Source organism: Equus caballus, chromosome 12, assembly GCF_041296265.1.
Source record: "Equus caballus isolate H_3958 breed thoroughbred chromosome 12, TB-T2T, whole genome shotgun sequence".
Classification (NCBI taxonomy): Eukaryota; Metazoa; Chordata; class Mammalia; order Perissodactyla; family Equidae; genus Equus; species Equus caballus.
Window position 1 is genome coordinate 9562487 of NC_091695.1, and position 25407 is coordinate 9587893.

The following is a 25407-nucleotide window of genomic DNA, read 5'->3' on the forward strand; positions in this document are numbered from 1 at the left end:
GTGGGGGCGGAGACCGGCCGCATTCCTGCAGGGCCGGGGGCGGGGCTGGCGGGCGCAAGGCGGGGAGCCCAGGGGGCGTGCTCGGGGCGGGGCCTCCGGCGGGGGCGGGGCCTGGCCGAGGCCGCAGAGTTCCCCGACGGCCACCAGGAGGGGGACGGCCGGGGGACCCAGCCCGGGGCTGCGCAGTCGGACGCTGACCGGGGCGCGAGCGGGCGACGCCGGGCTTGCAGCGCCGAGCAGAGAGCAGAGCCAGCAGGTGAGTGGGGCCGGGGGGAGGCCGGACGGCCGAGCGGCGGCAGAGTTAGTTTCCGCCCCCGTGTCCAGAGCCAGCTCGGGCAGCTTTCTCGGAACGAGTGACAGGTCGGGCCACGGAGGCAGCTGGCGGGTGCGAAGGAACGTAAATCCCCGAGTCCTGAGCCCCGGCTCTCCGGCTCACCAGTTGCGTGACCCCGGGCCCGTGTCCCGACTCGGCTCTGGACCTCTCAGGTTCCAGTAAAGGGAGGGGGTTGAACCAGGTGGACGCCATGGTCCCGTCGCCCTTTCTCAGTAAAACCCCGGAAGGTGAGCGCTGGCAGGTGAGAGCGGGCTGCAGTTCAGCCACAGGTACTCAGATGGCGCTGCCCGGGCTGCAGCTTCTCGCCTTGCCGAGCGGCCCGAGCAAAACCAGCTCTCCGTGAGCGAGCCGCGAGTTGCTGTAAAGGTCACACTTGTCACACTAGGGACTTGGACCCACAAGCCCTGGGGAGGGGGAGCCCAAGTCAGGGAGGTGTGGGTCTCACCTTTCCCCCAACACTGAGAGCCAGGCCGAGTTCAGGCTGGAAACTCAGCGGGGCTTTTGTCCCCGTCCTGGGGCTTTTCCAGGTGAGCTGGCCTGGGAGGCCCGGGGCAGAAACCAGGGGACAAATTCTTATCCGGGTGCGTGGGGATTTCCCCACCAAACCTTGGGCCCGGACCCAAGCCCAGGGCCCCCGGCTCTCGCTGCCTGCCCAGGATTAGTTCCTTGGCTGGAGGTTTCTGTCCCTGGTGGTGGCGGGTGCTCGGTGCCAGGGCCATGCTACCTAGGCTGCCTGGTGCAGGAGTCAAGGGTTTGGGCTTTGGGACCAAATTGACTTGGATTCCACTCACCCTCCGAGCTTCAGTTTCCCCATCTGTAAAATGGAGGTAATGTCGGTACCCAATGGCAGTAGTGAGGACTAAATAGAATAACATTCATATAGTGCTGAGCAAGGCGCCAGGCACTCTGTGAGGCCTTGCAACATGACAGCTGCTCTGATGTGGATGGGCAGGTGACGGACTGGCTTCCTGCCTGGGAATGAGCCAGTTTTTGGAGAGCTGGAGGCTGGCTGTGGCCCCTCCGGACCTTGTGAGAGCCAGAAATTGCCACCTGCCGCCAGCATCACTCTGTCCATTTCAGGGTTGGGGAGTGTGTCATCTGGACCCCAGAGTGGCTGCGTTTTCTGTAATATTGCTTGACGTTTGTGGGTGTCAACCCCAAAAATGTTTCTTGAGTCCTTACTATTTACTCAATGGAGCAACGGGATACAGAGGTGAACTAGCCAGACCTGGCTCTGCCCTCATTTTGAGTTGTGGACAGTGAGGGCTCCCCCATCCCCACCATGCCCCTCCGGGAGAAGATAACTCACACCCAGGCTTCGGGGCCAGACGGGATTTCCTGGGTCTGTCCTGCTCTGGTGGCTGGAGACCAGCTATTCCACTGTACCCTTGGCTTGGGGTGGAGGTGAGGCGCCAGTTATCTGTCTCATCAGGGTTGGGCACCAAAGGAGATGAGTGGTGCGTGTCGGCTTCCTGCTTCTCCTGGGTGGGGGAGCCCTACACTTTGGAACCGGCTGGAAAGTACTGTGACACAGAGTCTGATTGAAGCCTGCGCTATGTGTGTGTGTCCGGGGGGGGGGGGGGGTTGCTTGGAAGAACTGAGACACTGCAGAAACTGGTCTTGGGGGATGGAGGGCTTCCTGGAGTTGGTGAGACTTGAGCAGGACTTTCTGCCTGGGCTTCCAGGTTCTGGTTGGGCTTGGATCAGCTGGGGGCCACAGCCTCCCCTCTCCAAGCGTTTGGATGGTATAAGATTAGAGTTTGGTATGGTGGGGAGGAAGAGGTGTCAGTAGGTGGTGCCTGTGGGGAGAGGAGAAGATGTTCATTTCATTTTTTTTGTTTTTTTGAGGAAGATTAGCCCTGAGCTAACATCCGCCACCAATCCTCCTCTTTTTGCTGGGGAAGACTGGCCCTGAGCTAACATCTGTGCCCATCTTCCTTTGCTTTATATATGGGGCGCCTGCCACAGCATGGTTTGATGAGCTGTGCCAGGTCCGCGCCAGGGATCCAAACCGGCGAACCCTGGGCTGCAGAAGTGGAGTGCGCGAACTTAACCTTAACCGCTGTGCCACCGGGCCGGCCCCACAGATGTTCATTTCAAACGGTGCTTAGTAAGCAACTACTGGAAAGTCTTCCCCACCACCCATCACCCACATGATGAATGACACACGGTGACACACTAACCCCATCCTTGGTTGCTTACCGTCTGGACAAGGATCCCAATGACTCTCATAGATCAGAGAAGAAAAGATTAGAGGGGCCTTCAGGAGGGCTTCACGGAGGCAGTGAAGTTGTGAGTGGTCCCTAAGGCCTGGGAGGGTTTTGGCAGCCACAGTGCAGACAGTGTTCTGGGCAGAGGGAAACGCCAGGCTAAGGCACGGAGCTCGGAGTGTTGAGGGAATTTTTAAGGAACTCCTAGGCCGATCAGCCCCACTGAAGAGTTGGGACTGCGCAGGGACATGAAGGGAGAGTGGCAGGGTGGATCAACTCGTGGAGGGCCTTGAATGCCAAGGTGAACTCTTCGGATTGGATTTGGAGAAAGTGGGAGCCACTGAAGGTTTGGGAGCAGGGGAGTGACATCATCAGAGCGGCACTTTAGGAAAGGCAGCCTGTGCCAGATGTGCTGGGGTGGAGGACCCAGTGGGCAGGGGTAATCAACCCGTGGCTGCAGGGATGGGGAAGGGGGCCCTGGGGGCTTGGGGGATGTTGGTGGCTGGTAGTGAAGAAAGAGGCAACAGCCGTGGGGATGGAAAAGGCATCGTCAGGGGGATGGGAGGGGAGACGAGCGATGAGGGGAGAGAGAGTGAATGCCCCGTGTTCCTTTCTGTTCCGGCACCCAGCCTAGACCCTGGTGCCGAGCAGGAGCTCAGGAAAGTGCTGGATTGGAGGGTGGGGCACTGGGGAGGGAGATGGGAGCTACAGAGTCATAGGGAGGGAGCCGCTCGAGAAGGCCCTGTGTCTGCCGTGGAGCGTGGCATCTGGGCCGAGTGGCCGGAGCTTGAGGCAGACCGCGGTGGGTCTGCGAGTGGGGCGGTGGGAAATCCTGCGTGTGGCTTCCCACTCCTAGCTCCAGCCCAGGGCAGGCAGAGGTGAGAGGTCAGCGAGAGAGGCACACATTTCCCACATCGGGGGTGGGTTTTGGTTCCCCCGGGCTCCTGTGAAGTTGGCACTGTGGGACAGTCCCCTCTCTCTTGAGGCCTCAGACGTCTGAGCCACTGCCTTGAAGCTCCCCGTCTTTATCTCCCTCTCCCCCGGCCCAGGGACCCGAGCCCTGTTCCCCCTAAGGACCAGACAGCTCTCCCCTGGCCCAGGGCAGAGCAGACCCGAGCCCGGAGCATTCCGAGGGGTTTGGAGCGCTGGGGCCAGCTGGCACCCCTGGTTTGGGCTTGGCCTTGACCCCCTTGCTCCAAACCATTACACCCACTTCCTCCACCTCGAAGGAAGCTCGGAGGGGTGGTTATCATTTAATCGAGAGCATCAGACAGTCAGGAGCTGGCTCTGTGAGAGGCGGGTGGGCGGGAAGAGCCGGGCCACTATGGGCGAGGAAGGGGCCAGAGGGGCCGGTTCAATCTCGGCAGGAACGGCCCTGCACACCGGCTTCCCCCTCCAGCCTGGGTCTGAGGGCCAGGCAGGGGAGCCCAGAGGTAAACACGGCCGGCCGAGAGGGGTGGGATGTGTGGCTCCTCTCCCCTCGCCCGATGCTGCCTGTGAGGAGGCGGCCAGCCAGGCCCCCGCCTCCGTACCAGGCCCAGTTGGTGTCTGGGGGCTGGCTGGTTCCTGACTCGCCCCGGGGATCCCCCTGCACCCTGGGCTTCCTGTGAGCAGCTGATTCACTCACGGCTGACAGGGAGAAGCAGCTGAGGGGAAGGAAGAGGCCTGTATGCTGGCGCTTGGGGTTAGTTCCAGCACCTTGTGCACAGGCTGTGTGACCTTCTGTAAGTTCCTCCTCCTCTCTGGCCTTCCCTGCTCTGCTCTACTCACGGCCTCTTCTTTCCTTGGCTCTCGGGGCTCCGTAACCTGGGATCTGTCGTTTGTAAAGCAGGACACGTGAGCCCACACACACATACACGCACACACACAGGGTCTCAGGACAGAGTGACACTGGGAAACACATCTCAGACATCCCATAATCAGGCCCACCTCCTGACCCTTGCTCGCCCCGTACCTGAAGCACCACCCCTACCTTCTGCCTATCTGCAGACTAGGGAGATGGTCGAGCATGGTGGTAACGAGTTGGACTTGGAGCCAGAATCTTGGCCCCGCCCCTTCCTAGTTCTGTGACCCCTTCTGAGCCTCAGTTTCTGAATCTGTAAATTGGGTGTAATAATATAATGATAGAAAATTGCTTAGCAATTTTATACCCAGCACACAGTGACCACTCCATACATAAGAGTTGCTGCTGCTGCTGCTATTGTCTGCACCTGGCCCATCTGTCAAGGCTTGTGCCAGGCTGCTTTGCAGGCCTTCCAGAACATTCTGCAGAGCACCTACCTTCTGTATGGGCCCTCTGTGCCGCTCCAGCATGAGTGTGTGTGTGCCCCTAGATGCTAGTCATTTCCGGCTGTGTGATGCTCCCCACTTCTTCCTGGGGTGGCTGGGTCTCCCCAACATGACTCAAAGCTTCCTGAGGGGAAGTAGGACTGAACGGCAACAGCAAGCTTTCTCCAAGCCCCCTCCTTCCCCTTCCCCGCTCTTCTGTGCTGTCTACACTGAGTGCTTTCCTCCTGCTTTGTGGCATACGGAGTGTCTCCATGAACCTGCCCTGACCGTCTCTGTATCCTTGATGCCTGGCACAGTGCCTGGCACACAGCGGGCACTCAGGAAATGATGGTTGAATGAATACGTGATTCTCCTCCGGGCAGCCCAGCAGGACCCAGCTCGGTGCCAGCTCCTCTGTGACTCCTTGGCAGAGGCAGAGCCAGGAAGCATGATCCGGATGTCCCTGCCTTGCCCTTCAGGCCTGCCCTCCCCGCTCCTGGAACCTGGGTCCAGGGAGGTGGGAAGAGGCTGGCTGGCCTGGGATTGCTTCACTCGGGGCTCTGGCTTCCCCTGTGATGTCTGGCCTTTCCCCTCCCGAGAGGGGAACAGCCCAACTTCCTCCAGCCCCAGCCTGGTGAGGGGTCACTCTGCCCTTATGAACCCTGACTCAGCCAGAAAAGGCACCTTCAGGTCAGCAGTTTTTTACGGAAGATGCTGCTGCCCTGTGAGGGTACGGGCTCGGGGCTGGGGGATGGAAGGTGCCTGCTGGAGGCCCAGCCCGGACCTTACCCCTGCAGCCCACCAGCTGGTCTGCTCTGCCAAGTGCCCCCTCTCTCCCCTCTGGCTTCTTTCCCTGCAGTGTGGGCTTCTGCCCCTTCTCTGGGTCCACCCCTGACTCTCCCTGCTGTGATGAGGGGTGATCTGGGATGGAAGTTGCTGCGCATCCTGGACCTCGCTTTGTGGAACGGATGCAGAGACGTGGACACAGTGCTGGGCGTAAGGGGGGACGTTAGGAAGCCTGGGTTCACATCTGGCTCTGCTGGGAAGTGGCCACGTGGCTTTGCCCAGGGAGGTGACCCTCTAGGCTGGGTCTCTCACTCTTCAGGCAGCAAGTGGTCCAGAGGCCTGTCTGCGGTCCAGCAGGGCACGGACCGGGGCGTGGGGAAAGAACCACAGGCTGTGTCACCCACTCTGGAACCAAACAGCCTGCGGGTGATTCCTGCCTCTGCTACTTCCCTGCTGGAGGTGACCTTGGGCCAGTGTCTTGACCTCTCTGTGCATCAGTTCAGCATCTAAAACGAAGATGATAAACGTACTTGCCTTGCAGGGTTGTTTGAGGATAATATGAATTAATGTACGTGAAGCATTGTGACATGTGCCTGGTGCACAGTAAGCGGTATATATGTACCCACTGCTTTTGGTAGTGTTGCCATTATGAATAAGAAGCGGGATTTAAGTCCTTGAGGCAGGAAAGCTTGGTGAATAGCTTGAGTCTGGGGATCAGGAGAAGTGGGTTCTGATCCCAGCTCATCCTTTACTCACCATGTGACCTTGGGCAAGTTACAACCCTTCTCGGCCGCGAAATTATAACAATTATCCTGCATTTGCTGCACTTGGCTCGTGTAAGCAAGGCACATGCGATGTCACAGTGGGCAGTGGCAGGTTTTATTCAGAGGAAGAACTTCTGGGTCCCTGGCCCGTCCCCCTGCACTGAGACAGCCACCGTAGGGGGACAGGTCCTGGTGCTGCCATAGAGGCACTGCAGACACAGAATGGCACAGCCGCCTCCCCATGACTGTACTTAACAAGGCCGAAAAGTAGATGAATGCATTTAAATATACACATAACAGTGAGATTATACAGATCAGATTACAGACCTTTATTTTTTTACTTTTCCCTTTTTTCTGAATCTTCTGTAGTGAGCCCATCTTATTTTTATGCTCAAGAAAGGAAGAACACACTTCCACAATAAAGCTATCAAAAACCTTACTATACCTATTTAAACAAAAATGTATTATATGAACTTGGGATCATCTGGAGTGTCATTTTTTTTCAAAAGGCAGTGGAGTGTTGGTTTGAAGTCACTATTGACTTGTCACGCCTCAAAATTTGACAGAGGGAGTGGCAATGGAGGGAGTTGCCATGGCCAGCGGCCTCAGAGCCTGGGAGAGTGGAGTCAGATATGGCTGGGAGTGTCGTCAGCTTCCCTGCTGGTGGACACACCCTGAGTGCCGTGTGGCGTTTGGAAAGCTTTTCAACAGTCCTTAACACCCAAGGGCGTAACTCCCTCATGTGTAAAATGGAATAATAGTAATGCCTAATTCAGGGGGTGCTGTGAGCGGTAAAGGAGCTTAACCCACGTGGAGGTTTCCCAGGGAACCCCTCTTTTCCTCCTTAACTTGGGACCAAGTGAAAACAGGTGACAAAGATTTAGCTCCAAATGGAAGCGTCGTTACTGAGAAGGCTGGCCGGAGAAGGCGGCTTTAGATGGGGACCCAGAGGGCTTGCTAACGTCTGCCTGGTCCTGGCAGAGCTGCCGTCCGGTCACAGGCGGCGCTGGACAGGCGCGGGCCTCCCTGCAGGTGCAGCCGCAGGTGCAGCCCAGATGCAACCCTCCCTGCAGGCAGCTGGGCTCTGTGAGGGGCGGGGCCCTGCCGGGCATGCCCAGTGTGTCTCCCAGCCGAACCAATCAGATAAGTCACTGCAGGCGTGACGTGAGAAGGGGGCGGGGCGAGGCCGGCGGTGTTCCCCAGGTAGAGGGCCCTGGATAGGGAAGCAAGTGGAGAGGGGAATATGTGTTCCCCCTCATACACATAGGGCACTTGGAAACATGCTGGGGATGCAGTTAGCGCTCAGTAAACGTTCCTTTGTCGTTGCTAATAATGGTAACAATGAGTAATTCTGCTATTAAGGTTGGAAAGTCACTCTCCCACTCACTGTCTTGGGAGATGGAATATTAGGACGTTGTTGCAATGGACCTGTGAGCCGCCCTCACGGGTAGAGGAAATAGAAACTCAGGGGGATGGGGGAGGATGGGTTTTTCTGAGGTCTTGCGGCAAGTGAGTGGGTGGCCCGTCCTTACGTCACTGTCGCGTAGACAGCCCATTTCCGTGACCCCCATGCCCTGCTGAACGCACAGCGGAGCAGTCACTGTGGCTGGGAGGGTGTGTCCTCTGCCCTGGTGCTGTGCCTTTAGACGTTCTGCGAAAGCGCCTCTGGTCGCCTTTCTCTCTGCCCCACACCCTCTCTGGCAGGGTCAACCGCAGGAGACTGTAAAGCCTGCCACCATGCTTCTCAAGCTTTGTGCATAGCCGAAATCCTGGGGGGCAAGCTGCAAGGAGGGGCCACTGGGGTTGTGCTTACAGCTTGGGCTTCATCCAGCCCCTCAGGCCTTGATGTTGGCCAGACCCAGGCTTGGGCCAGCTCTTCCTCCCTCTCTGCTCACCTTCGCGCAAGCTTCTCAACCTCTTAGAGCCTCGGTTTCCCTATCGTGAAATGGGAATGGCAGTGGTACCTCTCCCACGCTTGCGTGAGGATTAGATGAGATACTGGGTGTGGGGTGAATGTCAGGCTGCGCCCTGCACACGGCCGGAGGATGATCAGGGTGATGATGATGGATGAAGCCTGCTCCTTTGCGGAAATGACAGAGTCCTCCTCCCAAAAGACTGGAGCCCCTGCTCTGGGGTGAAGGGTCTTTCCAGGGCTAGTGGGAGCTCCAGGGGTCAAGAGGGCCTTCGGCTGTGGGGGGCTTAGTCCTCTATCAGACTACTGAGCCCAACCTCGGCCTGGTGCTGGCGGCCTACAGTTGAGGGCAGAGTTGGGGGCTGTGATCTTGGTCCTGTGGTGATCTGGAGCAGTTCTAGAGTTCGTCGAGCCAGTCTCCCTACCCAGACTGATCCATGGACAATATCCAGCCTTTGCTTGCACACCTCGAAGCTTGGAGAGCTCACTATCGTTCATCTCTGGATGGATCTGACTCTTAAAAAATATGACATCGAATCTGAGCAAACCCACTGTCCCTTAGCTCCTACCGTCGGTCCTGATCATTCTCTGGGACCACGTGGAATGTGGACACTCCCTGAAGGGACCAAGGCTCCCTTATAGCAGGGCCCCCACCCCAGCCAGTGATTCAGATGTAGAAAAGAGACGTTCGTGTGAACTTTTTTAAAAAACTTCATCTCCATCAGAACCAAATAGCCACTTAAAAAAAAAAAAAAAAAGACTTCCTGGTTATTGAAGAAATCGTCTTTGTGGAAAAATTTGGAGGGTAAAGAACAGAGGCAAAGAGGAAATAACTGGTCAGAGATAAATACTGCGAACCATTTGGTGTTCTTTCACACACACACACACACACACGATTGGGATCACGCAGTATGACCCACTTCCTGTGCTGTCGCATTCAGGTTCACATCGTAGAGGGGGATTTTTCCATGTTACTCAGTATTCGTCCGCAGCCTGCTTCCTGGCTCCCTAGTATCTTGCCACAGGGATCTACCTTGACCCAGTTAGACATTTCCCTGCCGTGCCACCCTTAGGCCGTTTTGAATTTTTCATTGACTTTTTCATAGCATCCGTGTCGCTGTAGTGACCACCTTGTCCAGACCTATATTTTGAGCTCAATTCTAATGATCTCCACAAAGTGAGTTCCTAGACGTGGCTTTCCAGTCAGACGGTTTTCAAACTCAAGGTCTGAAAGCCAGATTCTCAGGGGAAAGCCTGTTCGCTGATACCCGCCCAGAGTGGACCCCCACATCTAGCTCCAGCCTCACCGGGGGGAGAGGGCATTGACTGTCCCTCAATGCTAGTGAGCAAACGCACAGAGGGAAGGGGGCAGGCTCTCGGGGGATGGTGTGTGTGCAAAGGAGCCCGCAGCTGGGGAGCTTTTCTCTTCCCCTGTAGTCTCACTTTGGCCCTCCCCCTCTCTGGGAACCAGTGGTGTCATGAACTAATTATGGGATCTCTTTACTATTTAATGACCTCTCTCTCTGGTGACTCCTTTCTCCCCAGTAGCCAGCCTTCCGGGAGCCAGGGAGTGCGGCAATGAGTCTGTGGGAGGAAGTTTCTCCGGAGTAGGAGGCGGGGCGGGGCTGGTGCTGTGGTTCTTGAACTCTGACATACATCAGGCTCCCAGAGGTTTGTTAAAGCAGGGTTGGTACCCCTAGAGTTTCTGACCCCATTGATCTGGGGTGCCGCCCGAGAAGGTGCATTGAGAGTAAGTTCCCGGGAGATGCTGCTGCTGCTGCCGGTCTGGGGGCCACACTTCGAGAACCCCTGGAATAGTGGGATGGGGCAGGGCAGGCTGTGTGCTGGATTTCACCTCCTGGCACTACTGACAGTAGGAACCCTGCCCCGTTTAATAAAGCCTCGTATGAGGCTGGCACTCAGTTCCCTCTGCCCCCACCTCATCCCCCCCTCCAGCATGTGCTATTATATATGGATGTGCATGGTTATCGCCATCCCCATTTTACAGAATGGAAAATCGAGGCTCTGACAGGTGACTGGATATGTCCAAAGATGCCCTGGAAGCCGGCAGGGGAGCTGACACAGGAGCCCTGGCCTTGTCACCTCTCCCTGCCCTCCCCTCACACACTCCAGGCTTCCCCCACGCAGGTCTGGCACAGAAACAGAGGTGCCTTCCCAGAGCGCTGTCCTGCCCCAGGGGACCTCAAGTGAGGTGGCTGGGAAGGCAGGTTCCCCCACGCTGTCTCTGAGCTGGTCTCGCTCTCCTTCCTACCCACCACTAGCCATTTGGTAACGTGATCCTCTCCTAAGATCCGGTCTTCTCCAGCCCGTTTATGTTTCCAGGTATTGTTCTGGGCAGGTTTTCCGGCAGGCTGGAAACTTTCTCCTGCTGAGCTGGGCGCTACCGGCAGGCATAGCAGAGGGACGGGAAGAACCCTCATCTGTGCACTCCTCATGCGTGTTAGACCCTGCCCTGGGCGCTTTGGAGCTGTGACGTCAGGCCATCCTCCCACCAGCACCCCCCCAAGTAGAGAGTATCGTCAGCCCCCATTTTACAGAACCCCGGGGGGGTTCAAAGAGCCCAAGGTCACAGCAGAAAGGGGCAGAGCTGGGCTTTCCATCCCAAACTCCCAGGCTGGACCCCCTCGTCTGGAGGGGCATGGGTCCTGGACCCGCTGGGGTGTGGGGGAGGCAGCCTGTGCTCCATCCCCACCCCAGTCAAAGACCAGCCCGAGGGGCTGGCTCCCTCTGGGTTCAGGTCTTGCGGGGGAGGGCCCTGGCCTCGCCATCGGGAGACCCAGTTCAGATCGTGCTCTGCTGCCGCCTGGCTGTGTGACCTTGGGCAAGTCGCTGCCCCCTTGGGGCGTCGAGCCCTCATTTGTCACACGGATGCCTCCTGCTTTGTGGCTCCGAGCAGTGAGCGCTTTCTCACGCGCTTGTGTCTGGAAGCCTCCGAGCCCTTCGTGAACTAGGGGGAGGCATTATTACTAAGCCCATTTTACAGGGCATGACAGAGGCCGTGAGTGAGATGCCCCACACCCTACAGCTGAGGACGCATTAGAGCTGGGGCTGGAACCCGTGTCGTCTTTGCTCCCCATCCCGAGCCTGGCCCATCACCTGGAGCAGCCTCCTGAGTGAGGAGGGGCAACTCCGGGCTCTGCTCTGTTCTCAGCCTTCGGATTAGGGGTCCCAGGGCTCTTCGTGGGGCTGGTGGGTCCTGGGGGCCAGAGGCCCAGGACTCCAGGAAAGGCAGACCCTGGCCGCTTGCTCTGGGTCCGGAACCATGGGCCGGGAAGATAGGGTGGTCCTTGCTGTCCATGTTGACGGCTCCTGCCGAGGCCTGGCATTCAAAGCTCCTGGTGGTGGCAGGAGGAGGGGTGCAGCCAGGCTCCCCCTCCCACCTCAGCCTCTGGCTTCCCCTGGGCCCTGTGCCTGCCCTCCAATGCGTGGTATGGAATTTTCTAGACTCTCAGACCTCGGGGCCTGGGCCCTGTGGTTCTGCCTGACTGTCCTCGCCTCCTCCCTGTATCCTGACCTGAGTCTTCCTCATCCTTCTGGGCCCAGCTGCAGCCACCCGCCTCCCTCAGGGAGGTCTTGGTCCTCTGGGCAAGCCCACTCGGCTGTCTCTGGCTCTGTCCTTCAGGTGACTGACTAACTGGGTTAGTTAACTCCCCACAAGGCCCTGGGGGTGGGCACGTGGCTTTTGTGGGTCCCCACCAGGCTGGCGGTGCTCAGAGTGCTGGGGCAGCCTCAGACCTGTGACCCACGCTTTGTGATCTGGTGCAAGTCCCTTACCTTCTCTGAGCCCTGCCTCCCTTCTCTGAAGAAGAGGACAGCTCCTTTCCTTACTGAGCACGTGTAAGGCTTGCAAGAGATACAGCGCGCAGAGTACCCCCTGCTGGTGTCTGCTGGGCTCCAGGCCCTCGGGAATGCCAGTCCCCACCCTTCCCTGCAACCAGCCGTGCCTTCCTCTCTCCTCCCCCCTCGCCCCCCACCCCCTTGAGCCCGTGTCTTGGACCTTGGGCTGAGGCTGGAGGATAGCTGCTCTAGGTAGGGGTGCTTTGGCCTGATAACGGGGGAGGAGCCAGCGCAAGGGCGGATCAGCTTCAAACAGGCCCTGCCACTTCAAATGGTGACCCTGGCCCAGAATCCCGGTCCACCCATCTCTGGGAGGGGCTGCTCCTGTCCCCTGGGTTCTCAGTTGCACAGGAGGCCCCTGGTAGGCCCGCTGAGGACACCTGGGAATGCAGGTGACCCGAGCCAGAGCACTCCCTCCCAGGGGATGGGTGGCAGCCTTTCGAGCTTCATTTGCATACACGGTTTCGTGTGCTGGGAAGCCTACGGTCTGCTTTCGCTTTCTCTCTTGGCTTTCCCTTGCGCTCTTGGCTCTGGGCCTGGAGTGCTGGGTCACCCTGGGGAGCAGCCTGTCTCTGAGCTCCTTTCTTCCTGTGTAGCCCCCGGAGCCCACCCAGGCTCGAGGCCCAGCCTGATTTTCTGAGACAGAGGTGTGTCCCCGCAGGTCCCCATGCTGAGAGCCCCTGGGGCCCACTGGGGGCGCAGACCCCTTCCTGCAGCACCAAGCACCTTTCCTGTCCATTCCTGTCTCTTCTCGCCTGTCCAGCCCCTCCCCCAGCTCCCTGTGGCCTGGAGCCTTCTCACTTCCCTTTATTGTGCAAGAACGGTTTTATTCCGCAGAGCTTACACCTCCCGTCAGGTGGGAAGGACTCTGGTTACCCCAGAGAGGGAAAGGCACTTGTCAGGGCCAGCAGCTGGGCCTCAGCCTCTCTCCCCACCCCCATTCCCCAGCTCTCAGCGGATGCTCACATTCTTGGCCAAAGTTTGCCTTCCAGAGGAGTGTCCCTCGAATGGGCAGGGGAAGGGGGTTGGGAGGAGGCGGGGCTGGCGAGTCCCAGGTCTCCAGGCTCCCGGTGGAGGGTCCTAGATGTCCACCCTCTTTAGGCACTGGCGCAGGGCCCATCCCATTGCAGAAAGGGAAGCTGAGGTTAGGGAAGTGGGGTGACCACAGGCTGGAGCTCGTGGGCTCCGTCCTTTCTTCTCTTCTCTCCAGGACCCTGAGGGCTGCGGGGGCGGGGGGGAGGGGCGGGGGCGGGGCGGTGCTGTTTGGAATGGAGCTGCTCATTTTGGCTTAGCCACTGCTGGCTGAGGCCAAGTCCCCTCTCCCTGCGTCAGCTCCTTAGGGTCTGTGGGTGGCTCCAGCACCCTGTCTAGTGATAAAGATCCATCCAGACTGCTCAGGAATCTCAGGGCAGGGCCAGGGGGGAGAGGGCTGATGGTGCTCCATCCACGGCACCGCCCACCTGGCACTCCTTCGAATCTGCAGGGGAGAGGCCAAGACTGAGAAGAATGGGCTGGGGAGGGACGGGCCCTTTTGGCGGCTGGTGAGGGGAAGGGCGGTGTGGGTAAGAACCACAGGGCCCTGGTCCCCCAAGGCGGCCACCAAAGAGGCAGGGCTCTTGGCCACAAAGCGGGCTGAGGTATGAGATTGGGGGCGGTGGGCCAGGAAGAGGAGCTGAGCTGGCTCCCAGGGTGGGGTCCTGCCTGGGGCAGCTGGGCCTGTGCTCTCTGGTGGGTTTGCCTCAGGCTCCCTGGGGGCTTCCGTGGAGACCCCAGAGGGCCAGAGGGCTGCAGGTTGGAGCCCCAGATGCATGGGAGGCCCCCCTTCCCTGGGATCTGTCTCTCTGTTCCTGTCTCCCTGTCATCCTCGGTCTCTCTCTTTATCTGTCTCTGCCTCTCTGTCTCCCCTCCCCGTCCTCCCCCACCTCTCTTTTTACTCCCCTACTGAAGCCCCCATCAGGCCCTCTCTCTCTACCCTCCAGGTGCCCCTGAAGCCAGCACATGTCTGGAGGGTGTAGTGGGTGTGGGGGCCCCATGGCCGAATCCAGCCCAAGGGGGCTCGTCGCTGCTCCTCAGCGGGCCCAGAGGACCCGAGCAGCCCAGGCAGGCGTCTTTCTCCCTGGGCAGGGGGCCCCAGTGGGTTGTGCTGGTCTCCTCTGCTACCTGCCCCAAGTGCCAGGTGTCCGGGCTGGTTAGGCGGCCACCGCCCTGCCTGGGAACCAGGGGCTTGGGCTGCACCACCACGTGGGGAAGCAGCCCTACCTCCCAGCCTCCGAGGGCCCGGATGGATCCCTGCCATTGACCGTGGAAATGGGTTTCCCAGGCCCCCCTGCCCTGGAGCCGGGTGCCCGCCGTGGGGAGGACTGGATAGGCGGGAGCCGGGGCATGAGGGCGGGGTGAGGCTGCCCTGGACCCTGGATGTCCAGAGGCTCTCGGGACGTGAGGGGAGAGACCGGAGAGATGGTCTCAGAAGCAGGGAGAGACAGGACAGAGTGGAAGGCTCGCAGAAAGCCACCCACACCGGTAGGGAGACATCCAGAAGGGGAGAGACGGCGTGGGAAAGAGCCGGGGGCAGGGGTGAGGCCCGAAAGCCGTTCAGCACTCCTCACCTGGGCTGCACTCCCTCCAGCCGGGTCTCGCCAGGAAGCCCCCCGCCCACCTCCAAGCCCTGGGAGTTGACGACCTGCCTGTGCCCTCCTACCTCACCTCCTCTTCCCTGTGCTTTCCCCAGGGACCCAGGAGAGCGAGTGCCTGCCCCTGTGTGCTGCCTCCACTGCATCTCCCTCAGCCCCTTCTCTGTCTCTCTCTCTGTCAAATAGCCCCGAAGCCAAACCAGCTTCCAGGCCTAAGGAGGTGCTGAGAGCAACAACCTTGGGAGGTAGGAAGTATGAGCCCATTTTACAGATGAGGGAACTGAAGCTCAGAAAAATTAAGTGACTCTTCGGGATGGACAGCCCCCATCTGGCTGACGGCCACCCTAGCTACTCAGGCCAAGATAATTAGGGCCGCAGACAGCGTTCTGTCAGGGTCTGTGCAGGAGGATTTCTGGGAAGGCTGCCTGGAGGAGGGGGCATTTCAGCCACCCCATCTCTTCCTTCCTGAGCCCAGAGCCTGCAGAGGGTATGCTGTGACTGAAGAGCATGCCAGCTGCCGTGTGACGTCCCTGATGTGCGTCCCCCCCCTTTCGGATCACCCTGCCCTGCCGAGGCCCCACACCCAGCCCCCATCCTTAGTTTCTTAGGAACCCCAGCCCTGGCCCAGAGGTTAACACTTTGTCACGCACCTGTCCCCAGCTGACCAGACCCTGGGATGGATGTGTGAGCTGGTCCCTGGTGCCTTATGCGGCCCCAGGGTGTCATTAGTAGGTTGGGTTCAGAGGCTGGGCTGTGAAACCCAATCAGCGTGGGTTGGGCCTTGGCGAGGTTATTTTGGTGACCTGTCACTTATGCCTTTGTTTCCACAGGCAGCCTACCGTGACAGCAGAGCACGGGGGCCCCGAGTCAGACTGTTGGGGTTCAACTCCCAGGTCCGTGGGCTGTGACCTTGGGCAAGTCCCGTTACCCCCTGAACCTCAGTTTCTTCAACTGTGAAATGGGGTAAAGGCCCGCTGACCTCTTAGGGCCCTTACAAGGATAACCTGAGCTGCATGAAGTGCTTACCACCGTCTCTGGCAAGGAGGAACGGCAGAGATGTTAGCTTTTGGGATTAACTGCTGGGGAGTGTGTTCTGAAGAGCCCGTTGTGTCCCTCGGAGGGAGAGCTGGAGGCGGGGTGGGATCACCGTGCCCTTGATGCTTGTGTTGGTGTATAATCGCTCCTTTTCACGTCTTGGCCCTCTGGGCTGGCACTCCCTGAGGGCAGGATGGGTTTCGTCCATCCATTTCCTGTGTCCAGCTCGGGGCCCCTCAGAGTAGGGATTCGATGAGCTGCGGTGGGCAGTGGCTCAGGATGGAAACTCTGAGCAGAGCGCGGCCGCTGGGGAGCCCCCTGGGAGGGCCCCCCTGGCCTTCCGTGTGGGAAGCAGTGTCGTGCAGCAGGTGGGATGCTGGACTCCAGAGTCAGAGGGTCTGGAGCACAAAGCTCAGCTGGGCCACTGTCCTCCATGTGACCAGGGCAAGTGGCACTACCTTCCTGAGCCCCACACCCTCCTCCTGACGTGTGACGAGGGGACCCTTCGCCTACTGTGCTCTCTTCGCAGAGTCTTTTTCCTCTGCCAGGCTCACAGTCTGGGGTTTGGCAAGCTGATTCCGCCATCTTCCTGGACAAGCCCTCATATCCCCATTTTAAAGATGAGCACGCCGAGGCTCAGAGTGGGTAGGCTGCTTGTCAAAGGTCACACAGCTCTGTGGAATGGGATTGGAAATTAGGTGTCTCAATCCAAAGTCCATACTACGACCTGGTTCCTTATTCTGCCTCTCACCGTGGGGCTGGGGAGGGGTCCTGGGAAGGTGGCTGACTCCTGAGAGCCCACCTGGGAATCTGGGTCCTCTTGTTAGGGCCCCTGGAATCTGGGGCTCTTGCATAGCCTCTCCTACAGTCCTAAATATCCTCCTAATTTAGAGCTTCCCAACCCATGTGCCCAAATGGGTTACGAGTGTGTTGAGATAGCTCATCAGCCCTTGGGGCAGAGCCGCGGGCCGGTCCCCTGAGATCAGGCTCAGTCCTGTCTGTCCGCCCCAGTGTGCTAAACAAATATGTGTACTTATCTACATGTATCGTGACAAGAAACGGGTTGGGAGGCACTGAGGCACTAACCAGTTCCCTCCTGCTCCGACCATGCACTCAACACACACTTTCCCCGGAAGGGTGGGGATTATTCATGGTCCTCTCTGGGCCTCAGTCTGTTCATCTGAGAAATGGGGACTGAAGGAGGTGACGTCCAAGGCCTTTGCAGCACTGTGAATCTGAGTGTGTGCGCCTTAGACCCCAGCATTGGGAGAGAGCAGAGTCTGCTGGGGGTCCAAGCAGCCTGCCACGAAGGCCAGAAACAGTCAAGAAAGGGAGCCATGAGAAGGAGAGGTCAGAGGCTATGGTTCAGCCTCAACTTGAATCTTTGGCTGCCTGGGGGCCTGATAGGGAGGCTAGAAGGCTCTGGATGTCTGTTCATCCTCATGCTGCCCCTCCATTAGAGTGGCCCACTTCTTCATGCTGAAGGCTGTCCAGTCTCATTGCTTGTGTCTCAGAGCAAAGCCTGCTGGGAAGGGCCACATCTGTCAGCCTCATCAGCCACACTGGAGGAACACCCTGGCCGGGATTGGTGGGGCTGATCTTTTCCTTCCTGACAGGAAGCCAAGATTCAGGCCTGGGAGCCAGAGCAGGATGGGGTGGGGGTCAGGCAAGCAGGCAGAGGCACAGAAGGGTGGGGACAGTGGGCTCCACCGTCCACCCCGTTCACGTAGGCCGCAGGTGAGGAGGAGAGAGCTGTGGTCTCAAGTCTGACCTGAATTTTAACCGTGGCTTAGCCACTTACTTGTGTGGCCTTAGGCAGGTCACTGAGCATCAGAGTCTCCATTTCTTCGTCTGTTAAATGAGATAATAATATCTCAGGGGGAAGCTGTGTGTTATAGAGATCAAAAGAGAGACAGTGGGATGACATTATGCACACTATAAAGTTCTGTCTCTCCTCTGGCCCAGTCTGGCCAGGGCTGGCTGCTGGCCTGTGTCCCTCTGGTACCCTGGCGTCCTTCCCCCAGTGCTGGGAGTCAGTCCCAGCTCCAGGGCGAGAAGCCCTCGGGAGAGTGGGAGCCCGTCACAGCGGCTCGTGGAGCCGTGTGGCAGGAGCTGTTCCTCGCTGGGCCTCGGTTCCGCATCTGTGAGACAAACAGGGGCCTTGGGGTTCCTGGGAGGGGCTGATCTGGACGTGTTTCTTCCAGCCGCTGGTGGTGGTGGTGGTGGGGTTTGCTGGCTTGTGTGTGAGCAGGTGACAGTGCCCCTGAAGCTCTTTGCACACCTTGCCACAGTCCTCCAACAGTCCTGTGAGACGGGCGTCCTGCTCGTGTCCCCACGTTAGAGATGAGACGCTGGGCCCAGAGAGGGTCAGCGACTCCCTTGCTCGAGGTCACACAGCTAGCAGGAGCAGAGCTGCCGTTGGAACCTGGGTCTTGAAAGAAACTTGAGATCGCAATCAAGTTCTCTGGCCTCCCCATTTCCCTGTTGCCCAGAGTAACAGCTTTTTACTTTTTTTTTGTTTGTTTCTTTTCTGTTTTAACAACAACAGAAAAAGGTAAGACCAGAGATTGAAAAATAAGATAGTGCGGAAGTCAGAGAGCCATGCCCTGGAGTCAGCCGGGGTTCCAGGAAACACATCATCTGTCCTCTTGAAAACAAACACAGCCACCTGTGGCCGGCCTCTTCACGGGCCGTCGGGACAAAGTCCAGAAACCGGAGAGCCAGGTGGCCAAGAACCAGCTTGCAGGTGGAGCGCCCGTGCACAGGAGGGCTCTCTCACCTCACTTCCTGCTCCGGCAACAGGATCAGTTGTCTGACTCACCAAATTGGCTGGACCTCCAGGCCTCCAGCGGGCCCCTGAGGCACAGCCCAGAGGCTCAGAGACAGAGGCTCCCTCCTTGGGCGGCCCAGCCCAGCCCCGCTTAGCACCCACCCCCTTGCCCGGGAACAGCAGGAGTCACCCTGTGGCACGGAGGCCTCCAGGCCGGGCACAAATTTAGAGGCTGGATCAGCCCCCCGGAGGGCGTCCAACTGTTGGTCACGTAACCAACAATTTCTGCGTAGTCATTCTCCTCGGCGTAATTGATAGCATTTATTTGACACTTGATGGGTGCCAGACACTGGACAAAGACTAACTCGCATGGGCCTCCCCAGAACCCATTATTAACTCCATTTTACAGGTGGGAAAGCTGAGGCACAGTGGCGAGGTGATGCCCAAGGCCACACAGCTGGACAGACTTGGCAGCTTTGGCATCTTCAAGTGGGGAGAGTGGGAGGCATGGGCCGGGGTGCCAGCATGGATGAAACCCTACTGTGCTCTGGCCTGATCGTGGTTCGCCTCACACCTGCGTGGGGTGGGCAGCTTTAGGATCCGCATTCTCTGACGGGGAGACGGCTCTGCAGTGTTTCCCGAGGGTCTGTGGCTGGTGTGTGGCAGAGCCCAGGGTGGGAAGCCAGGGCATCGGTGTGACTCTGAGCCCAGTTCTCCTTACGCCTCTCTCTGCTGAAGGCCCGCTGAGCTGGGACAGGGCCGCGCGTGGAGACAGAAGAGGGATTTCCCAGTCCTCCCCTGCGTGCTCAGCCCCAGTCTTGCTGCGCGAGCTGCAGACTGTCACTCTGGCCCCTCTGAGATGGGCAATGATCTCAAAGGTCTTCAGCACCTGGCACCCGGATATTGCTCTGGGCTAAATGACCCAGAGGAAGGAGCCTCCAGGAAGTGGGGGATGGAGCAGAGACACGGGGAGCTTGCTGTGAGATTATCCCCGTCAGGCCCGGCTGCACCAGGACCCCCAGGCCCCGCCTGCATCCCACTCGGAGCAGAGGGACGCGGCCACCCTGGGCACGGCGTCTATGGCCATGACCCTCAACACGTTAGAATCCCCTGGAAGGCTTTAAAAATTTCTGATGCCCAGGCTGCACCCCAGACCAATTAAATCAGATTTCTGGGAGGGGGGCCCAGGCACCTGCAAGAGCTCCCAGGGTAATTTAGAGCTCCCAGGATAGTGCCAGGGTGCAGCCAAGATTGGGGACCAGTGCTCTGAATGGCTGGGAGGCGAGGGAAGTAAGAAGCTCCGGGCTTTCCTGGGTCAGTGACCCCAAAAGGGGATGCAAGCATGCACCTGCATCTTCCTAGGGAGAGAGTTCACAGCCCCTCCAGCTTTCCTGACCCAAAGGAGATTAAAGTCCAGTGTTGGGGGCAGCAACCTCCTCCCCACGCCAGCGATGATTTCTAAGGGCCAGGAGCCTCTGGTGGCAGGATCAAAGTTGGTCATCCTGTCTCCTCTGAGGAGCCTTTCCTGACCTCTCCAGGCTCCCTCCTGTCCTCCTTCCTGCAAACCCGTGTCGAGTGCGGACTCCGGACTCGGCACTGTTCTGGGCTCTGGGAAACAGGGTGAATGAGACAGACGCAGCCTCTCCCCGCAAGGAGCCCCATTTTCAGGGGGGGCTCCACACCCACTAGTGACACAATAAGGTCACTGCCACGAGAGGGGCCATGTGACAGGCCCAGGTGTCGGAGCTGTTGCTCCTTCGAGTCAGGGCTGGCGGGGAGCCCCCTCCCCAGAGATGCTGCTGGCTTTGTGGGATGGGGACCGAGGCTGGGCATTGGTGTATTTTGATTCGAATGTGTAGCTGGACATGAGGCCCGCTGTGTAGATGGGGTGTTCCGGGAAGGCCTCTGGGAGGAGGAACTCGGCCTTCTGAGCAAGGCTTGCGGGAAGGGAAGGAGGCCACCGGAGCTTCTGGGGAACAGAGCTCCTGGCAGCGAACCGCAAGGTGCAGGCCCCTGGTGGGCAAGGGCCTGCTGTACTGGAACCACAGGAAAGAGCGGCCTGACAGATGGATGTGTGTGTGGGGAGGAGGGAGGTGCTGAGGACAGAGGAGGGCCAGGGCAAACCAGGCAGGGCCCCGCCGGCCACATAGGAGCCCGGATTTTGTAGCTAGCCTGTCTGCTCCGTCACCATCAGAGGACAGCAGGCAGGGGAGTGACGAGATCTGGTCTGCATCTCTCAAAGAGCCCTCCCTCGCTGGGGATAACGGATGGGCGAGGGTGGGAGCAGACCCTGTGAATAGCAGGGAGCTGAGGCATGGGGCTGGCAGAGCTGGTGGGTTGGAGCAGACACACATGGGCTGGGGCCGGGAGAGGCGGAGATGGGAGCGTTCCTCCTGAGTGTTTACTCTGAGGCAACCGATGGGCAAAGGGCCACCTCCCCTCTGGATCCTGGCGGACCGGCCCCCAGGGGACCCTCCAGAGTCTTTGACCTGGCATTTCCAAAGACACGTTCCACATGGTGTTAATGGCTAGAAAGTGAAAATGGTTTTAGGTCGGCAGTGTTTACTGCCAGCGTCTTGGAGACGTTAATGGCTCATGGACAGTGACTCACGGGGAGGAGGGCTGGTGCTCCCCAGACTTGGTGACAGCAGAGTGTTTTGTTCTTAACTGTGTGTCACGTCTGCTGAGGACGGCTCCAGAGAGCTCTGCTCTGGCCCCATCACTAGACAGGTGAGGAGGCAGCCCTGGGAGGGCAGTCGCCATGCCAGGCCTCGTACCCCGTGTCCCGTCAGAGCAGAGTCTGAGCCCGTGCCTTCTGTCTCTGGGCCCAGAGGGGCCTCGCCACTGCATCACTCTCTGCCCTGAGGCTGGACGGGGACATACGGGTTCTAGCATCGGGCCACAGGGCTCCTCCCCATCCTTGGGGAGGGACAGGCCAGCCTCCGACCTTACAGGTGTGAACGCACAGGGCCCAACCCAGAGAAGGGGCTCCCGGAAGACGCCAGCTCCTCCCTGGGCCACCTCCTGTGCCCAGGGCCTCCAGGGGAGGTGAGGGAGCCTTGGCAGCGGTGCTGGCATTCAGAACTGGCTGAGGGTGCTCACCTTACAGGACCCTCACCCCTCGTTGGGTGGGGACAGTAGAGGCCCGAAAATAGAGTCTCAGCTGACTGAGACCCCCCTTTGGGTGGCTGAGCACTTGAAAGCCCTGGTGCTCTATGTGGAAGACCCTCCCCCCCCACCTCTCCATCCACCTGTTCCTCCATCCATCCATCCACCCATCCATTCACCCATCCATCCACCCATTCATCTAACCATCTGTCTAACCATCCATCCATCCATCCATCCATCCACCCATCCCTCTCTCTACCGATCCCTCTATCTCTCCATTCATCCACTCATCCATTCCTCCATCCACCCGTCGCTCCACCCATCCGTCCATCCATCCATCCCTTCATCCATCCATCCCTCCATCCACCCTTTCATTCGGCCACATTTGCTGGGAGCCTACTTTGTTCTCATAAATAATACATAGTCTTTCCCCTCAAGACATCACAGTCCAGAGGGGAGATGGACAAGTAATAGAAAATTCGTGTACGACATCGAGTTGTGATAGTCACCTCCATTTACTGACAGCCTACCACATGCCCGGCAGTTTACCCAAATTATCTAATTTCATCTCTGGACACATCTGGCAAAGAGGTTTTATTTTCCTCATTTCACAGGTGAGTAAGGTGAGGCTCAGAGAGGTTAAGTCATTTGTCCAAGATCACACAGCTGGGCAGTGATAGAACTGCGTTCAAACCCAGGCAGTCTGATGCCAGAGCCTGTTCTGGGAACGGCTTCAGGGTCGAGTGCCACTGGAAGGAAGCAGGGAGGGAGTGCCCCTAACCAGCATGCATGTTGGCGGGGAGCGGGTGGCGGTGGCGGTGGTGACCAGCCTGGCTGGAGTAGGAGGTTTCCTGGAGGAGGCGCTGTCTGAGGTGCTTCCTGAAGGGTGAGTAGGAGGTAGTGAAATATTAGTATAGTAATTTCGTTGCACAGACTGATTTGGCATAAAATTATGTATTTGGGCAATTTAAATTGTAGTTTCTTAGAAATGGCCAATTTACCTGCTAGTAAGTCTAACATAAAATCAGCACCCTGCCCTGGTGCCCACACAGCCGTCAGTGAATGTTCTGGAAGTTTCTGATAAGATGTGCTTGCATCTCCTTCCCCTGTTCTGTGGCTGTTAACACACCCTCCGCCATCGTAGGAAAGCAAAGGCAGACCCTGCAGGGCTCTCCCAGGAAGTGTGTGCGAGAGAGCGTAACGTTGGGAGGCGTCCTTTGTGCTTAATTTCATCTGCGAATGAAACGCTCGCCCTTTCTTCTTCCACGAGTACTGATGCTGCCCAGCGCCCGCTCGCGGAGCCCTGCCTGCGGGCGCTGACCTCACTCTCTCTGTAACGGTGGGTCCCCTTAGGACCCTCACCGTGGAGCTGAGGACTGCGAGGCCCCGTAATCCCTTCCCCGTGGCCATGTGTCGACAGCCAGTTCTTGCATCCTTGTCCAGGGATCCTGCATCTTCTCTCTCCCAACGGTCCAGTTCCTGACGTTCGACTCCTGCCACCCAGCTCGCTCTCCCCGAGACCCCAAGCTAAGGGCGTCCCTGACCCTCACTGCCTCTCACACTGGCGTGCACATTGTGTGATCTCCTAGGCTGGGGGCTGGCAAGCTTTTCCCATAAAAGGTCAGACAGGGATGTTCTGGGTGTGTGGGCCAGACGGTCTCTGTCGCAGCTGCCCCGCTGTGCCGCGGACAACACGTCATCTCGCGGCGTGGCTGTGTGCCAGTACACCTTTATTTATGGACGCTGAAATTTGAATTTCGGGTGTTATGGAATATTCTTCTTTTTATTTCTTTCTACTTAAAAGTGTAAAATCTTCTCTTAGCTCTCAAGCTGTATAAAACCAGGCAATGGGTTGAACCTGATCCACAGGCCCCAGCTGGCCAACCCCTGCCCCGCACTGGCCCTTATTCCCGTCTCGTGGAGGAGGACACTGGGGTCAGACCCCTCAACGTGGGAGAGCAGAGCTGGAACATAACCCCAGGCCCTCTGAATCCAACTCGGGGTCTCCTCAAGGCTGGGTGGTGGTTGTGGGCTCCCTGGGGAATGCCTCAGGGTCCAGGATCTGGGCCAACATGCCCACGGGCCGCCTGCCCCAGGCTCCAGCTCTCCGCATCTTCTCCTCCCTTAGGCAGTTCTCAGGTCCCATCCTGATTGACCAAGCTGCCTGCCAGTCGTGGGGCTGCCTGGCTCCTGCTCCAGCATCTGAAGCCACCCAGCTGCCTCCTGGAGAGAGTGGGGTGGCCCAAGGGCGAGGCCGCCTGGGTTCTGTCCTTGCTGGTCCACATCCTGGTGACTTTGGGCGAGCTCCTTCGCCCCTGGGCCTTAGTTTGCTCAGAGGACACTGCAGGGCTTTGCCCAAGGCCTTGCACACTTGTGTGAGTGACCAAGAGACCAGCGAGGGTGCCCAGGGTCTGGAGCGCCAGGGATATCAGCCTGGCAACCTCAGCTCTTTCTTGCCCGCCGAGCCAGAGCTCCTTTGAGGTGTCACCTTGCTACTCACCACCTGATGAGACAACAGAATCCCAGCTGCCCCCAGAGATCTCTCCGTAAAGTTGTAGTTAGTCCCCGGATGACCTCACTTCCGAGTGGAAAGATCTCGGGCTCTGGAGCTACCACTGCTCACGAGCTGTGTGACTTGGGCAAGTTGCTTCACCTCTCTGAGCCTCAGCTCCAGGGATAGGAACACCCTCCTCCCCTTCCTGGCTGATGATGAGGATAAGGGGATGACAGACGCCAACGGCCGCCCGGAGTCGGGGCCATTCACAGGCAGCCACTCCTTCCAACTGGGCAGGCCCGGTGTTTACTCTTGTCTAAAAGCTGCCCCTTTCTGAACCTCCCAAGCCTGCGAGGCTGCCCTGGAGACCCAGCCCGAGCAGACACTGCGGGAGCCGGTAAGTGTGGAAACCGTCTTCCTGGAATTTCTAGATCTGTGCAACCGCGAGGGCCGGCCGTGGTTGCTAACGGACTTCTCCAATTGCACAAGCCCGCAGCAGCCACGGTGCTCACAGGAGGCAGCTGGAGTGTGGGCAGCGAGGTGCTGGGGAAGGGGTGGCTTTGCCAGAGGCTGCAGAGGACCCGAGCAGGCCAGCCCCACAGTGTCCCGTGTTTCCTGGGGGGAGAGCCAGTGGGTTTGTGGGGGAAGGAGGCTTGCCTGCCTCCCCCAGAGAACCTTCCCGCTCTGCTGTTTTGCTCAGCACAGTTGATGAAGTTGATGAAGCGCCTGCGGTTGGTCAGGCGCTGCGCTGGGAGGGGACAAAGGGGACAATAGCTCCCCTTCATGAGGTCCTCCCCCGCCGGCCTCACTCGGCCTGGCTGGCTCTGGAGCTCAGATCGCTGGACTCCTGGCACCGGGGTGCCCTGTCTTCTCACCTCTGTGTCTGGGGGAGCCCGATGTCCCTGGGTCCTGTGTCACTGCTGTCCCCGCGTCCTCAGACCTGGGCCTGGGACCCTGATAGACGAGAGGAGCCTTTCAGTGTTGTCTCCCCAGGTAGCACTTGAATCCCCCGCAAGTCTTTGTCAGACTTCACTTCCATGCCACCTGTGACGGGGCGCTCACTGTCGCCCGGGCAGCCTTTTCCTTCTCTGGATGGCTTTGCTTCCTGTCGTGCCCAAATCTGACCCACAGAAAGGCAGCGAAAGAAAGCTTTGTCTAGCAGTGATGTCAGAGAACTGAGCAGGGCCCCTGGGAGGTGGCGAGCCCTCCCCAGCCCCCCACCCCCGTCACTGGAGATG

The 25407-nt window shown here is 58.8% G+C and overlaps 1 protein-coding gene across 6 annotated transcripts in view; it reads left to right on the top strand.

Annotated features, from left to right (window-relative positions):
• CD82 (CD82 molecule) overlaps positions 1–25407 on the top strand; it is a 48412-nt gene that overhangs the window by 255 nt on the left and 22750 nt on the right. The window contains exons 1-2 of one of the 6 annotated variants that reach the window (XM_014729435.3): positions 13656–13769; positions 14861–15007. The exons of 1 other annotated variant lie outside the window; for it this stretch is intronic. The gene's annotated coding sequence lies outside the window, so the exon portion shown is untranslated. Of the gene's footprint in view, positions 1–94; positions 257–13655; positions 13770–14860; positions 15008–21154; positions 21298–23803; positions 24567–25407 lie in introns of those variants that run through there. 4 more of the 6 variants (XM_070228646.1, XM_001489923.7, XM_023653918.2 and 1 more) reach the window with 4 other exon arrangements.